Here is a 17,117-nt window from a genome sequence, read left to right as displayed (position 1 = left end):
CTCTTTCTCTTTTTCTTACTCTCTCACTCTCTCTCACTCACTCACTTTTAAACTCATAGTATTTTTGATAAGTACGTAAATACTTAGGTACTTACTATTATAGATAATTTTTTCACTTTGTATTTATTCCAATTTCTTTTTAATAATTCTCTTCCTTTTCAAATCTCTAATACAATCTCGTAATTCTTTTGACTCGAGATCTTATGATATGAAAACGATATTCTAGTTAAACGATATTTATCCTTTGGATGCTCGTTTTCAACTGTTCATCGTGTCACTTCGTATCTTAATCTAAAGAACGACAAGAGGTAGAGGAAAGTAGCGCCCTTTAGATCTTCGTACCAATTCGTGATCATTATGATCATATACGACTGTTAGGATAAATAATATTTACGTGTTCCTCTCGGATAACATTCATTTTATACACACTCGTATGCTTTGTTTACTATTTAGTCGACGACAACGCGTAATAGAGAATACATCGGATTATGATCTCACTTAACAAAGAAAAAAATTTGTATAGCCTCGCGTCATTACGTATCAGAATCAACCACAAAAATTCCTTTTTCCTTTCAGTCGAAATTAGAGAAGAGGAGAGACAAGACGTCGAAGTTAGAAGATGATGAACTATATATATACTGCTTATGATATGTTGCTTTCGTAGAAAAGCTAGATCATACTAGATAAGGTATGTTAGAAATTTAGAACGTTAATCAACGTAAATTCCATCGATACAAGTTTCACGTCAAACCCATACTTGGACTCTTCTATTAGATAGAAGGCAGAAGATGATGATAGAAAGAGAGAAAGAGAGAGAGAGAGAGAGAGAGAGAGAGAGAGTTCTCACTATAATTACGAAGCGTTTTGCCTGCCCATTAAACTAATGCTCAATAAGGTGACTGCCGAAGTCAGAACGCAAGGGGCTGTAAGGCAACGCGTTCGCTTGCTTGTCATGATCTACCGTCAGTACATTATTATCGTTTCCAGCAAAGCGATGCCTTAATCAAGACCCTTGCAGGAAGTACTTGCCAGACAGCCACGGAAACTCTACGGAATCGTGTTTAAAAATTTTTCGCTTTAAGTAATTAGATATCTTAACCTATCACAAAAGTTTACATCGTGTGGTTTCATTTTGAAACGTTTATTTCCTCGTCTCTCAAATTTCTTTCTCGAATTTTATCGAACTTTTATTACTTTTATTATTTGCATTCATTATCTCGATTACGATGAATCATGAACATATATATATATATTACGTATATATATATATATACGTAATCAAATGGCACATTACAGGAAAAAATTTTAGGGGATTGTAATTGAAACCAGTTTCATGTGCTTCATCTTTGATAATAGACATTTTGAACTGAATGAGCTGGCCACAAATACTCTCGACGACTTCATAATACACCTGGCGGAATATTCGTAGGTAATACGACATACAAGCGTTCTACGTCGAAGTTCGAGTTCCTCTCGCGCGAACCTGGTTACAGGTTAATCGTCCGTTAAGAGACTTTGACCAACGCGTACAGTGCAAACTATCCTGCCAGACAAGAAGTTAGTAATTACCAATTATCTGCTACCGAAGGTAGTAATTGAACGAGCTAAAGGTAGAACCAGATTTCAAACGTTATTACCTTTCGCTTAACGAGTTGGAGCTTATACGTTTATTAAACTACAAGCCGCGATATCATGAATTATAAAATGAATAAGGAATCAATCAAAGAAAATTTTCTTTATAAATTGGAAAAAAACTAAATTTAATTGTTCGATATTCGACCGTAAATCCATGTAGAATCGCGTGATATTAGCGTGCGAAGCATCATGTTGTTTTCACACGTGGATTACGCGTATAATCGGTGTTATTTTCCTAGCTAGAAATCCGGACGGTTTAATTCGCCCAAGGTAACGCCGGTTTTCGAATCTAGGATCTACGGTTCGAGAGAGACAGATAGAGAGAGAGAGAGAGAGAGAGAGGGAGAGAGATAGACAGAAACAGAAACGCTTACGAGTCAGAGAGAACGAGAGAACGAGAGAGAGAGAGAGAGAGAGAGAGAGAGATTGCGATCTGTATTTGTACACGTCGTACGTATCGAGGAAGCCATGCCGCCACCCTTCGGTTGTACGTTTCCCCCTTTCTCTCTCTTTCTCTCTCTCTTTCTCCCTCTCTCACGGTTTGCTCTTTGTTTAAGTGAGAGTATTATTGCTGCGGAAATTGGTGCCTGACGCAAGGGTGCACTGTTGATTCTCCTTGAACATCGAGCAAAGGTCCATACCGTCGAAAGGTGAGAACGCACGTTGCACCCTTTGTCGATAGTTTACTTTACCAGTCCTATCGAACTGTGTTTCTTCCGTACCTTGGTACGTTCAACGTGCATACGAAAGGTTCTCTAACAAAGATAGACCGAATTCGATACAAAGTTAGAATTAATTTATCCGACTTGAATTTCTATTGCTTGATAATGTATAAACGAAATATGATTAAATGATTTTGAATGTGATTAAAATGTCTATGGAATATATATATATATATATTTTATCTTTTATTTTTTACTTTCATTAAATGATGAACAATATAAATGATTGTCTTTGTTTAGTTGGTGAAACAGAGACAGGTACTCGTTAAAGCTTCTTAAAGATGATGCATCAGTGATACTTCTGATGTAGTTAAGAACCGCCAAACTTTGGAAATCTTTAAAAGATATTATGTCAAGAAACTTTGATGCAAAGTCTCATTAAAGGATATAGTATAATATAGTTCGAGAAAAGTGAACGTTCCCGATAAATCACAAATCTTTGTATCTGTAATCTTTGTAAAAACGTGTTTGCATGGGAGTTAATTAATTATCCATTATATTGAAATAATATTCGAAACGACTTAGTTACGCTTACGTATAAATCCATTGTTATTACAATTTTCCGTTGACAAATGACAGTTCTTCCGATCAGAATTGATTAATTGTACGAAATTATATAATATTTCTGACCATTTTCTCCTTTCGTTAGGTTTCTTCTCTCTCTTGTTCTCTCGCTCTCTCTCTCTCTCTCTCCTTTTCTCTATCTCATTATTTTAAGGCACCTTAGCGATCTTAAATAAATTGCTAGCGCAAAATCGTGTCTCGTTTCTCACTACGGTGAGTTTAATTCTGTAAAAAAAAAAAAATCTGACGAAGAATAATATATCGCACGAAGAGAATCGAAAAAAACAATATCAGATTAATGTGCGAGATGGAATACATATATTGGATCGAATATGGAATATAGGGAATGTTCGTTCTCATGAAAAGAGCATTTCATTATTCGTGTCGATCGCAAATTTTTCTTCTTATCCTTTTCGAGATGTCAACATTTAAACTTATCATTTTTAAAAAGTTTTATTTAATGTTTATATGATAAATTTTATTATGGGAAATGAAAATGTAAATTTCAAATGGCGCTCGCTCGTCAAAACTATTTCTTGATTGATCGACCAACGAGTGTATAAACTTACACGAGGTAAATATTTTCTAATGACGACGACGAAAAAAAAATAAATAAAAAAAAAAAAAAAGGAAAGTAAATAAAAATGGTAAAGAAAGAAAGAAAAAAAAAAAAAGAGATAAAAAGAAAAGTAAAAGTAAAATAAAATCAAGATAAACCAGAGGACCGACGTTCGTCTCAATTAGAAACGACGACCAGTGTACGCGCGTATCACTTAACCGCAATCAAAAGCGAGTTAATTCAGGTACGTAAGAGGCCGTTAGCTCTCTGTGCACATACATATGCAACTACCGTTAACATAGAACCGCGACTATTAAATTTGGTTACGAGGCGGACATCGGGCGCACGATCGTAGTTCGAGGCGAGACGACGACGACGACGACGACGACAACGACAACGACGACGACGATGACTACGACGAAAACGATGAGAACGACGTAAACGTAAATGTACACGATGTCTGTTACGTGAGTGAATGAGTTAGAGAAAGATAGAGATATATAAACTGAGACAGAGAAAACGTTATCTAACCGACGAATCAAAATCTAGTTGCCAACTCGTATAGCTCAACCTCGAGAGTCCAGGTCGCAATTTCTAGTTTCAAAATCGCACGAACGCGTTTAATAGCCAGCAGCATGGCCACCGACAAGAATTGACGCACATCCCTAGGTAGAGTGTCGATAGTTCAAATCGGATTCGTATGTGGTTACGTTCGAAGGCTAAAACCAGTTTGAGGACTATTATTTGAACGGTTATTGGTATGATAACCCGTATCTATGCGTCGTGCATCACAGGGCCAACTCTACGGTTGTCACCCTGATTTCCACGTTTCTCCTGCTTTCTCTCTATCTCTCTCCCTCCTTCCACTCTCTCTCCCCCTCTCTCTCTCTCTCTCTCTCTCTTTCTCACTATCCGACCATCGACCGCTTGGTCCCTCTCTTTTCCATTGCTGTACCTCTTACTCTCCCTTCTCTTCCTCCTCAACCTCCTCGTTCTAGCCGTACATTCGTAGAGCGTACGTCGCTCTGGCACGGCTTGCCGCATAAATGTATGTTTCCAGGATTTCTGGTTGTCTGCCGAATAAATTATGGAGGCTCGACGAGCTACGCTGCTACCGCCGTCGCCGTTGCCGCCACTACACCCTGACCGAGATTACAGCAACGGGTTTGAAAATCGTCAACGAACGAGATATCCCGATTAACTTCGCATTCCAATTATGCGCAAATACATTTTAACGTATGTACATATATACATATGATATCTTTCGTCGTTTCGTTACAACAGTCCCAACAGCCTCCACTTTTCTTTAACAATATTTACGGCAAGATAATTTGGACCAAGGGATATTTTAATGTTAAAGCGAGATCAAATATTTATTTTGGCTCGTACATTTCATGGAAGAGAAATCACAATTTTCGGTTCTTTCTCCTTTCCTTATAATGTATCTAGATTATATTCCCTGTATAAAGTTCATATATAATTATCTTACGAATATTCTCGGCTTAAGCAAGATACGTTTTATTTCATATCCCATATTGTACTGCCTACTCATCGTATTTTCCTTAGTTGTTGTTTTTTCTTTCTTTCTTTCTTTCTTTCTTTTTATCGTTTATTTAATGCTCGATGCCAAAGAGTTTACAACTTCCGTACTTTACATATTGATCGACATAAAAATATATAAATCTAGATGAAAAACACCTAAACAGATATATATATATATATATATATATATATATATATATATATATATATGAAAGGGATGATAAATCATTTTTACGAGCGTTAAAATCATGACAAATTTATTACAGAGATGGACATTCTATCGTGAAGATTTGAGAATATATGGCGATCGCTAGAATTAGACGTGGAGTGAATTATGATATCAAGAAGGTCTAAGGAATAAAGGTGGCGGATAGATGACATTGCAATAACGAGGGAAGCTATATAGCACACATTTATTACCGGAGTAGTTACTGCTGCTTTCTGTCACAACAATTCGCGGAAATGGGGTCGATAGGAAAGGATGAGATGCTACAACAGAGGCTACTGTTTGGAATGATCTCGACACGAGGGTACAAGTACCTTCTCGAGCGGCCCTTGCATCCTTGTTTTCACAGCATTTCCAGCCATCCGATGGATGGAGAGGAGAGACTGATTAATCGTGTCGAGGACCTCCCCACCACTTCTCGCGACCGTTCATCCCTCGACTACTACTGGTCAACGTAGGTATTAGATAGGTATTGTGAATATGTTTCGCGTCTTTGCCCTTAGAACTTTGTCTTTCACGAAACAATCCTATGAAATTCTCCATTAGAGAATATTTTCTTTTCCATTTCTTGTTGGTCTTCGATCGATGTCAATATCGTGTTCGGCTGACATAAAAATCTAAGGCTAACAAGATTTACGCGGAAAAGAGCTTTTCCTAGTTTTTCATACGATCGATGATAACGGAGCGACGAGGCAATGGAAATTTTCAAAAGACGGAGAAAATCGTCGGCATTACGTGATGGGACGCGTGAGAAACGTTTGAAGGGTTCCTCGAGTGACGTGTAACGTATACCCGAAAGACGACATTTCTCTCGGCGAATGGTGAAATTACAGAAAAAGCAAGTGTTCGAGGATCCTCCGAGGCCGTCAGGAGCGCTAACTGAGATACGAATAAATAAACCTTCCGTGGGTTAACTGAAGTATTCATTCTCGGTCGTGTACAAGAGTACTCTCTGTCGTTCTGAAGAGTACTAACGAATTCGCGGCGAGGAAGGAAAATTGTTGTGGAATCTGTCGAGCGACGAAAGATCTCTCGCAAAGATCGAGCCTACTAAGAAAAAAGAAAAAAGAACAAGAAAAAAAGAAAAAGGAAAAAGAAAAAGGAAAAAGGAAAAAAAAAGGAAGAAGAAGAGAAGTTGAAAAATTAAATAAAATCAAGAACGAAAAGTGACGTAAAAGAGGAATTTCTATCTCCACGCTGCGACTCTTATCATAAACATATACATACGTGCATATATACGTATGTATTAGGCATACATGCCTAAGTACGTATATATACACGTACTCGTATCGACGGAACAAAGACACTTTGACGACACAAATTTCACGCGTGTGGTTTAATTTAGCGATCTTCTCTTTGTCCGCCGCTTTTAGTTTCGTATGTGCTTTCGTCATCTCCCACAATACCCTCTCTTCCTCTCCACTCCTCTTTCTCATTTATGTCGCAATTACGGTGTAACAAAGTGTCCGTTAACTGGAAAAGGTAGTGCAATAATAGCGAGAGCTTAAACAATAATTTCGGCCTTTTCGGGACCTTTTTGCGACGACATTCCCTTCTTTCTGCCACCGCATTCCATTTGCGGACGCGACGCTGTCCTTGTTTTGTACGTTGAAGGTGAACGAAGATAAAAAAGAAAAAACGAAAGAATTAAAGAGAAAAAAAAAAAAACCATAGGATATAGTTTATAACCTTTTCGATGAATTTCAAGATAAATAATTCTATACTTGATTTGGATAAAAGCAAAACAAATTATATATATATATATATATATATATATATATATATATATATATTTATGTGAATTGAAAAAAGACAAAGAGCTCAATCTACAATTCATTTTTTCTTAACGATTCGAACATTTTCAGCTTCGTTTTTATTCCTTCTTCTTTTCAATCTTCTTCTTCCCTTCGCCCCCCGCCCCTTCTCGCCGCCTCCCCTACTACCTCTTCCGTTTTTCTCCTCGAATCGTTTTATCGAACGATCGATTAATAAGATTCACCAGTCTCCTTTCTATCTCTTTAGATGTCTTGCGGTGCTTTTCTGGTTGATTGAGCGCGATTGGGCCGTTCGAATAATTCGATTGAATTTGGATTTATGGATATTAAAAGGCAAGCGACGCGCGTAATGCAGATTAAGGACGAAGCGTGACAAAGGAATATTTATCTCTAACGTGAATCCTGGCCCTACTTCTAGTCACGATCGACCTTCGTCTTCATTTCTAAGAAGTTTCATCCCAGAAGCTTAAATTAAGGGCTTGGAAAAATAGAGGAAATCTGAACGAACAAAGGAAGAAACGTTCATGGAAAAAAAAAAAAAAAAAAAAAAAAAAAAAAAAAAATCAATCGATAGAATTACGATCAGAAACTTTTTCCTTGTCAATGGGAGAAGCCGATAATCCTTTTCTTATTCTTATCCGATCTTGCGACAGATTTTTGCGGATAGAGTCAGCGAGCTAGAAAGTTACGATGATGCCCGTTAATGCGATCGGTGAAGCCTCTCTTCCTTGGTTGAGAAGTCGGAATCTCAGAGAGTTTACGATAATCAGATTCGTTGAATAGACGGGATTTGAGATTGGTGTAGACGCGAAAAAAAGAGACGAATTAAACGGTACGCTTAAATTAAATAGATAAACGAATAGATAATATAGACGTACGTATATACATACGTATATAGCGAAAGGATCTTAGAGAGAAATAGCTAACTTACATTGAAGAATGAATTACCCATTCAAGCGAATAAATGTCTTGACCTTTGTATCGCAAAATGTTTATGTTTGCGATCGACAACGTCGTCGTTTCTTTGTCGATAGCTGACCGATCAATAGGAATATAAATAAGTAAAAATAAACGAGTGAAATAGTATAAGTTAATAATAATATGATATTATAACTGAGAGATTTTAGAAAAATATTATTTTACGTAAACCAAACGATACGCATTAAATTGATATCTCGTTAAATCGTAGATATATTTAATTAAATAACCAAAAGCTACATGTAGTTAATAAATACATTTGATATTATTACATTAATAATATTAATTTGTTATCATTCATATAATCAAAACTTTCCTCATTGATTTCTCTTAACTTTCGAATATCTATATATTTAATGTACGCGAGAGAGCTTTATTGTAAACATATTTAATATTTCCCCATTGCTAAAATTATTAAAGTAATCATATGTAACCGTACTGTTTGTCATTGATCATTTAAAACGGATTCACTCGTATATTGTCGTACTTGCATTTATTTGTTCAAATAATGTCAAGCTACGCAAGTCGCATGAGTATGCAAATATCCATTCGTTTCTCCGTTTCCTTCCTCTTTTGACTCTAATTTACTTAACGGTCTCCGATATCTGTTCGATTAATACATTTCCATTTAACTTGTTAATTCGTGTAACGATTTCACGCGATGCCATTTTGCATATTAACCACGCCCTCTCTACTTCGTACCGGCGTTATCTAAAATTCAAATTGCCATAGCTCCCGCCACTACCGGCCGTAACCATTACCTCCGAATTCTATTTATAAATTATACATGACATTTTTTGATTATCATTCTCGCATGCAATAAACTCACTTCGGTGATCGAAAACGTTTTAATCATCTTTCTTATTCTCTTAAAGTTGGACAATTTCCAGTCTAAATACTTATGGAAGGACAATGGAGGATCTGTCGAATTCCGGTGAAGACGACGAACCGGAAGAAGTCTTGGTGAGTTCGAAGAAGAAGAATAAAAAGAAAAAGAAGAAGAAGAAGAAGAAGAATTATTTGATCTCAAGGCGTGTCACGTACTCTCGATCGTTCTTCTTCATTTTTCTTTTCCTACCTTCGTTCCTCTTTCTCTTTCCTCATCGTCTCTTACATTAGACTAATCCTTAGACCGTGATCAACGAAAAACAATTTATCGACGATCGAACGTCGCGAATCGCATTGACACGCGACGATGAGTATCGCGAACTCGTTAAGGCAACCAGTAAATACGTTCTATAGATAATGATCTTTCGAAGAATCGATCTTACGCTTACCAAGTATCATGATTCGCGGTAATCTTTGAATCGTATCCTGGGGGGAGGAGGATACGATGAAACACGCTAGGAATTCAAGATTTTAAGATTTCTATTGAAATATATTTAAAAGGTATGACATTTTGAACGACGGATCGACGAATACTATGATCTATAACTCGATGGATCATAATAAAAATATGAAATCAACGAAGATCTTCATTAAAGAATTACCTCATTTGAAGCGATACGTTTAATAGAAAACGACCGACTTTCTATACTTATCTCTCGGTCATGGTAAATATCGATCTTATAAATGGTCTATGTATAGAAGGAAGTAGAAACATCCTCAGAGATCGTTTTACTATTTCAGTCTCGACTGATATCTCGACGTTAATAGTATTTTTTTTTCTTCTTCTTCTTCTTCTTCTTTTTAAATTCAGTGACCTCTTCTATAGACTTTCTCATCTAGATAACAATGTACCGCTAGAGCAAAGGTAACGTTACCTTATCTCAATATCGTTCGGATCACTATTATGGCTTCTCTCGTCACCGTTCGTGTTCACAATATATTCTTTATTTCTAACGTAGAAAACATTTCATATATACGAGTTATTTTTCATTATTTGTTATCGTTCATTTTTATCGATTAATATTACTTATGTGTTTCTTCTCTCCTTTTTTTTTTTCCTTTTTTTTTCCTTTGAAATAATTTTATATTTTTTATTTGAATACTTTAGCTCAATATATTTCAAATGTTTTATTTCGAATATAAATCATCGTCTCCAATCTTACTTCTCTTCGAATTTTATATTTCTCACTTTCGAAACGTCGTTAAGATCGATAAAGGATACAAAGTGCTTCGTAACGTTTGACTGAAATCGAGTGAAAAATGAATTGACGATGGCTGCATAGTTGATACCTGCCGACGTGCGCGCGCCATATTTTCCATCTATCTGACGGCGGCATGGCCCTCGCCTATGACATTAAACCGCGGTCGCATTATTCAGATTGCACTTAATATGTTTACCAAATTGGGCGAGATTATATCAGCCACTTGTACGTGCATAATACCCGCCGCTCACGGCATGTGCACTACCCTTTGCAATTCTCCCTATCTCCCTCTCTCTCTTTCTCTCTCTCTCTCTCTCTCTCTCTCTCTCTCTCTCTCGCTCTCGTACTCTCTATCACATTTAGTTCGCGTACAGACACACGTAAAGCAGGAGATTCGTAGTTGTCGTACACGTAGGTAGCGGAAGAGTATGTTCACGAATCATACAGCGAGAGAGAAAGGGAGAGAGAGAGAGAGAAAGAGAGAGAGAGAGAGAGAGAGAGAGAAAATGGTATCAGCCCACGGATATCGCTAACGATTTGAGAGAAGGGGGAGAGGGAAGGTCCATGGCTTCCGCGATCGATATACATCGAAGGTGGGCGCGAGAGGTATTACGAGCGACGTAAAACGTGACTTAATGCTCGGTAGCGCGATACTCGAGTTTGCCGGAGTCGCTAATACCGGCAATTAATTCGTCAGCGCGTTGCACCTCACGTCGTAGAGAAAGAGAAAGAGAGAGAGAGAGAAAGAGAAAGATAGATCTCTCTCGATTTTCCTTTCGAACAATATAAAGCGATACTCTCGGTTTATCGCTTTACTTTACAATCAACGTTATTTTCGCAAATTTTCTAATTATCATTATCGTTGCATTAAGCGAATCGATTCTCGATTAATGATAAAATGATCCAGGAGCCTTGGATGTGGTTATCGGAAGTACCGCCTTGGCGATCTTTTAAGCACCTTTCAATTCTTTAGCGAGATTATCTGTATGGAAAGATTAAAATAACGCCGACGTTGAACGCATCTCGACAGCAGCGGCAATTGATAGCGCTATCCATCGGTTGACTGAAGCCAGTAATACCAACGATTAATTCGTCAACGCGAGGCGAGGTCAGTGATATCGTTTAGAGAAGGTTGGAAGCTCGCTTATTTGCCAGACTGCTATCTCTCTTTCTCTTCATCTCTTTATTCTGTACAGGGGCTCGTTATAGCTACGAAGTCGAGCACAGCCGGCGCGTAGAGTCGCTTCGTTAATCTTCCCATGAAACGTAGGAGACACTGAGCGAAAGTCGTTCTTTTCCTATCTCTCTATATTTTTTTCCTCTGGCTATCCATGAGTTCTTCCTTTCCTTCTCAGCGAATCTCGCCCGTGAAATAGAGAGAGAGAGAGAGAGAGAGAGAGAGAGAGAGAGAGAGAGTGAGAAAGAGAAAGCCACTGTGATGCTACTGCTACGGTACCAAGTTCGACCGGGCAGAAAAGAGTGTAATTAACCGACAACGTGGCCGTGCTCCTTTTCTGGCAGGAAGTCATTATCCTCCGTCAATTCGTTACTCCCGCCTGGTAACGTTCAATTATGCTAATTCCAAGCTGGCCAAATATAATCGTTCGGGCGTCCGTTCGAATCGCGAACGCGCGAGAATCTCTCGCGAAGCTATTCTCCGTTCTCCTCAGATAATAAATATGGTACGGGGAACGAGCCGCTCGAGGCTCCCAATCAAGACGTCGTCGATCGTGCCAAGTAATACGTGCCTGTCGATCGGTCTACCAAACGAATGCCGACAGATCGAGCGCATTTAAATCAAAGAGACTAGATTTACGAGGATGATGGTTACGCTTGTGAAATTCACCGTTCGATAGTAGTAAACCGATAAATCGATCGATCCCCCCTCTTGGAGAACTTATTAAGAACTTCGAAGTCGTGTAAATCGTTTGTAATCGAAATATGAGGCAAACGTGTTGCTATTCATAATAGTTCCCTTTTTATTTTTATATTGTCTATCCAATTACATTCCTGAATTACTCCCCGTAATTTTCTCTTTCCATACCTAAGATCTAACGAGTTTGGATTAATGATCGATCAGCTTGAATTCGGACGATCGAGAACAAAGTATTTGAGAGTCATCTCTCTCTCTCTCTCTCTCTCTCTCTCTTTCTCTCTCTCTTGCTTATTCGCCTTAAGAATTATCACTAATTACCATGGAGCTCGCTTAATTACCGTCAGATGATCGCTTTTACGTTAACGAATCGCGTCGTTGTACGGTCAAGTAAGCGGGTAGTTCATAGAATTCTATAAGGTACAATCGACGTAGGTACTTGGATCGATCAAGAGAAATGAAGTGAAAGGGACCGGAGAGTTAAACGATTAAGGACAAAGGAGAGGACCAGTCCTCTTGATGACGAAGGGGTAGCCAATAGAACGAAGGCGACAGCACGATCATTATATATAGAACAAACTAACGTTTGCCTTATGAAATGAAAAATATCTTTAAATGGAAAGAAAGAAGGAAGAAAAGGAAACGTTTGATGTTGCCCTTAAAACCTCCCATTCCTTTTCCCTTTCTTTCGTCGTAACTTAGAAGATTGATCTCTCCATCACTTGTAGTTCTCTTTTGAGCGTTACCTCTTCACTTCATCGAGTAAATCGATCGAACGCCACTACTATCGCTCCGTATCGTTCTCGAAGGTAGAAAGAATAATAATAATCGTCGAAAAACGCAGCAATCGTCTATCGAGGGTCGAAGAGCGAGAAAGAAAAAGAAGAAGCGAGTCTCAAGCAGAGTTGGGTGCTACGCTGCCTTACCAAAGACGATTATTTTCTCAAGAGAACGAGATCGAGAGTGGTCGAAGTTCTGCCCGTTCTCCTTCCTCATCCTGGCTCGAGTCATTGAGCACATATCTCACGTCGACCTCGAGTACCTCTACAAGTCGTACAACTTACCCCTTCTACTTCCACGGTACCTTTAGCTTCTATACCCTTTGACGTTGCTCTCGCAGCGTCAAAAAGTGCTTCGGTAGGAGAAAATAATTTGGCATTAAGCCGAAAGGCTATTCGACTCGAGAACTACAGCTTCCTTTGTACATTCGATCGGCCAGAAATACTCCTTTCCCCTCTCCCTCCCTCCCACCCTCCCATCCCCCCTTCGTCTCTCTTATTCGCACTGTTACTCCACGTTTTTTTTTCCTTTTCTTTTTCTTTTTCTTCTTGGAAAAAAGAGAAAGGGAGTAAGGATTCCATTTATTTTTTTTCCTTCTCCTCCTCCTCCTCCTCCTCCTCTTTGTCTTTTTCCATCTCTTTCTTGTGCCGAGTATACCCTATCATGAAGCGCAGCCACCACTTGGATTTCCTCCAAGGCTCGTGTACCTTCTTCTCTTTTTTTCTTTCTCTTATTTTTTGCTCAATTCTACCCTCCTTCTTCTTTATACGTACCACCGATGCCAGACGCAGCGGCAAGCAATAGGAGAGACGATGGTGGGTATCAACGACAGCGGCAGCATATCGCGGGGTCATTAGAATTCGATCAATTTTTCATTCAATTAGTACCGCCACGCCGACCTGCATAATGGGCACAGTAGGTCAATGCGTTCTCACGAGCGAAGCCAAATGTGAGATAGGTCAAGAACTGCTACAGTTCGTTTGCGACCGGTTCTATTGTCCTCTGAACTGAAGTGGAAATAGCTGTGACTCGTTCGGAACCGTCACTAGTCGAATTCGAGAACGTGTTTCTCTTTCTCCCTCTCTCTTTCTTTCTTTCTTTCTTTCTTTCTTTCTTTCTCCTCCTCCTCCTCTCCGCCACTTTCTCCTTGAATGCGACATTACCGTCGAAGAGTATTTACACTAGGGAGACTCGATGAAGTTTAATCCTTTTCATTACTTCGTTTATGTGAAAAATAAAAAGGAAATGTGAAAAACAAAATAAAAAAAAAGAAGGAAAAAAAAAAAATAAAAGAAAAGAAAAAAAGAAAGAAAAAGAAGAAATCGTGAAATGGTTTGCTTCAGAATTTTACAAGTGTCATTAACCTTAACGAAAGCAATCTCGGGATCTATACCGAAAAAATTCGTCGAGCGAACGAGCAAAAGCGCTCTTGATAAAATTTCGCACGACGTTGAACGTTATTCGAGACGAAAGGCATCGGCCGTCGTCGTAGAAATTACTTTTCGTTGAAAATTATCGTGGAAAAAGTGCGCTTATATACGTTCGGTGACGAGAAAAACGAAGAGAATGTAGTAATAGAAAAAGAGACACGTATATACTAACGGTACGATGCTACTGCAAAATGACCGGAACACGCAGAGAAGCGTGAAGTAGAAGTGCCAACATCAGGGTGTCGTACGACCCTGTTGCAGCCGACCGAGCGTTATTGTGCTTGCTGTCGGAACGGAGAAAGTAAATCAATTAGTAACGCGGCAAAAAGGGACGTACGAAAATAAAGACGGACGAAGACAAAGGTCGAGATTTAACGGCGTAATGAATATTAGCCGTTAGCTGGCTGCCAGGAAGGAGGCTGGAACGTAGTGGTGGTTGTGCCACCACCTCTGATCTTAATTGAACTCTATTACGAGGATGCGCAAAATTGCCGGGACATATTGCCTGCGCGGTCTTTTGTAGAATCGCTGTGTGCAAAGAGAGATAAAAAGGAGAGAGAGAGAGAGAGAGAGAGAGAGAGAGAGAGAGAGAGAGTGTGATGAAGAAAAAGAGGAGCTCGAGGAAGATCGAAAGTTCATAAACGCGAAGAAAAGAATATTCATCCGTCGTTATAATTCATGAATAACCGCTGAAGAGAGGGAAAGAGATAGAGAGAGAGAGAGAGAGAGAGAGAGAGAGAGAGAGAGAAAGAGAGAGAGAGAGAGAGATCTTTTTTTCTCATACGCCCACATTCATGAGTAAAGTCCAAAAGAATAGATATACGTATAAAGAGTACCCGGTAAGTCGTAAGCTGGCAGCTTATCCGAAACGTGGATGGTTGCGTTTGCACGACCGCACGTGAAATAGTAAATTCCGAAGGAAATTGCCGGTTACGCGACGCGTGGTACAAGGATTGCTTGCGGCGTGCCACGAATCCGTACATCATTCTCACTCACTAGCTCACTCACTCACTCATTCTCCTTTCTCTCTCTCTTTCTCTCTATCTCTCTCGCTTATTCACTCTATCTCCATCTCACCGACGTGCAATTTTCATCGTACGCAAAAGCGCGGAGGATTCTCGGAGCGCCACTGCCGTCGCCACTGCCGTCGCCACTGCTGCCGACGCCGCGGCCGACGCCACCACCGCGTAAAAGTTACGGCGGACGATAATTTTCGTGGGGCGTGAAGAATACCTGCAGCGGCATGAGAGGGATGGAGGGCTGGAAGGACAACTAACGGGAGGTGGAGATAGGGGAATAGGAGGTTGATGCATTTTAACCACCGAGACCGAGTACGAACCCTTCTTTTTTTTACATTTATCTTCCTTTTCGGAGCTCGGTGTTACGGGTGGCAATGCTTGATAGCACTGCTAGCATTCGTAATGCTCGCATTTTCACGATATGTAATTGCCTGTGATTCTGCATTTAACGCATTCTAAGATAACTACATGTCAACGGTATCGTTTGATAAAAGAAAAAAAAAAAAAAAAAAAAACTAGTGCAATTTTTGCAAATGTTTTATAAAGAATACGAATACGAAAAAAAGATCGATCAAAAGTTGAACCATTGAATAAGAATAGGTGTATATGTAATACCATCGATTTTGAGAAATAATAATGACAATTACATGAACATATAGTTGGAACTGTTAAAACAATACTCATATTTTAGTTCACCTTCGTGTTGACTTTCTCAATTTGACAATGTGATAAAGAAACTAAACTAAACGTTTTCTCGGAAGAGAAGTTCGTCAAAAAACGTAATAGTCGATCGATGATAACAAGGTGCCGATAGTTTCGTAGAAAACCAGTCCAGTTATCGTAGAGGCGATTTTGTAAGAGCCGCCGTCAGCGACAATTTGCCTTCGACTGGGTCCGTAAACGTTTCATGAGTGGGCAAGGAGAAAAAAATAAGGAAAGAAAATGCGAGTGACGTGTCGTCGACAGGGAGGATGTTTTACGAACGAAAATGAAGAACGTCGTTTTACGAGACCTCGTTATGAAAGTCACTAAACAAATTAGCTCTGTAAAAAGCAATCTAAAGTAAAGTGTTCGTCCATCGACGTTAGAATATCAACGGTGCGGACTATCGAAGGGGTACCATTCACTATGTACCCTTTTTGATTGAATTGCTTTCCTACTTGCGATAAAAATCTTATTCGTCTTTGTATGCATATACTTTGATACTTTACGATGCAATACTATCAGTGATATCAGTATATTAATAGCTGTTATTTGAAGTCGATCCTATTAAAGAAAATTGCTTGCTATTTGAGTAACCTTTTCTACGGAAATAATAATCACCATCGGTGGTTTTAATAATCGGCAGTGTCTGCACGCGACGTCAAAAAGCAAGCCGAAGGTAACTTTATACCCAGGACGCACCCATTTCCCGTTCAAACGGGCGAACCTTCGAAGAGCAATCTACCTTCCCTTTTTCTTTTTTTTTCCCTTTTTTTTTTCTTCTTCTTTTTTTTTTTCTTTTTACTCTCTTTCTTCTTCATCATCATCGTCGATCTTTTTCTCTTTCTCTTCCGATCGTTTTCGTTCCCTTCCGACAAATCGCACAACTCGAGGTCCGTGTCTCTATGAATCACAGGCGAGAGTGGATTTCATGCTTTCGACGAGATAGACTTCGACTTCGGAAAAGGGAACGAAAGTCTCGTAAAGCCGGCGGCGCACCCTTTTCCTTCCGGGCCATTTCCAATCGCAGTTGTCGCTAAGCGAAAACATTTTGCGTCCTTAGACGTTGCAAGCCGCTGCGCGAATGGAGCGAGACGAACGATGATTCATCGCCTTAGCTTAGTTCGAAGTCGACGATTCAACCGATTAAGTCGTATACGAATTGAGAGAGAAAGAGAAGGAGAGAAAGAGAGAGTATTAACGTTCCTACACTGTAAACTCC

The 17,117-nt window shown here is 39.3% G+C and overlaps 2 long non-coding RNA genes across 3 annotated transcripts in view; one reads left to right on the top strand and one right to left on the bottom strand.

Annotated features, from left to right (window-relative positions):
* The window catches only part of LOC124950917, a 349,196-nt gene that overhangs the window by 168,130 nt on the left and 163,949 nt on the right, over positions 1 to 17,117 (bottom strand). The gene's annotated exons all lie outside the window — the stretch shown is intronic.
* LOC124950919 overlaps positions 8,877 to 17,117 on the top strand; it is a 130,749-nt gene continuing 122,508 nt past the window's right edge. Inside the window, exon 1 of the long non-coding RNA XR_007101478.1 lies at positions 8,877 to 8,964. This is a non-coding gene — a long non-coding RNA (uncharacterized LOC124950919). The remainder of the gene's footprint in view (positions 8,965 to 17,117) is intronic.

The sequence above is a fragment of the Vespa velutina genome, chromosome 8 (assembly GCF_912470025.1).
Source record: "Vespa velutina chromosome 8, iVesVel2.1, whole genome shotgun sequence".
Classification (NCBI taxonomy): Eukaryota; Metazoa; Arthropoda; class Insecta; order Hymenoptera; family Vespidae; genus Vespa; species Vespa velutina.
Note: the sequence above shows the minus strand (reverse complement) of the source record. Positions and strands in the feature narration are given on the sequence as shown.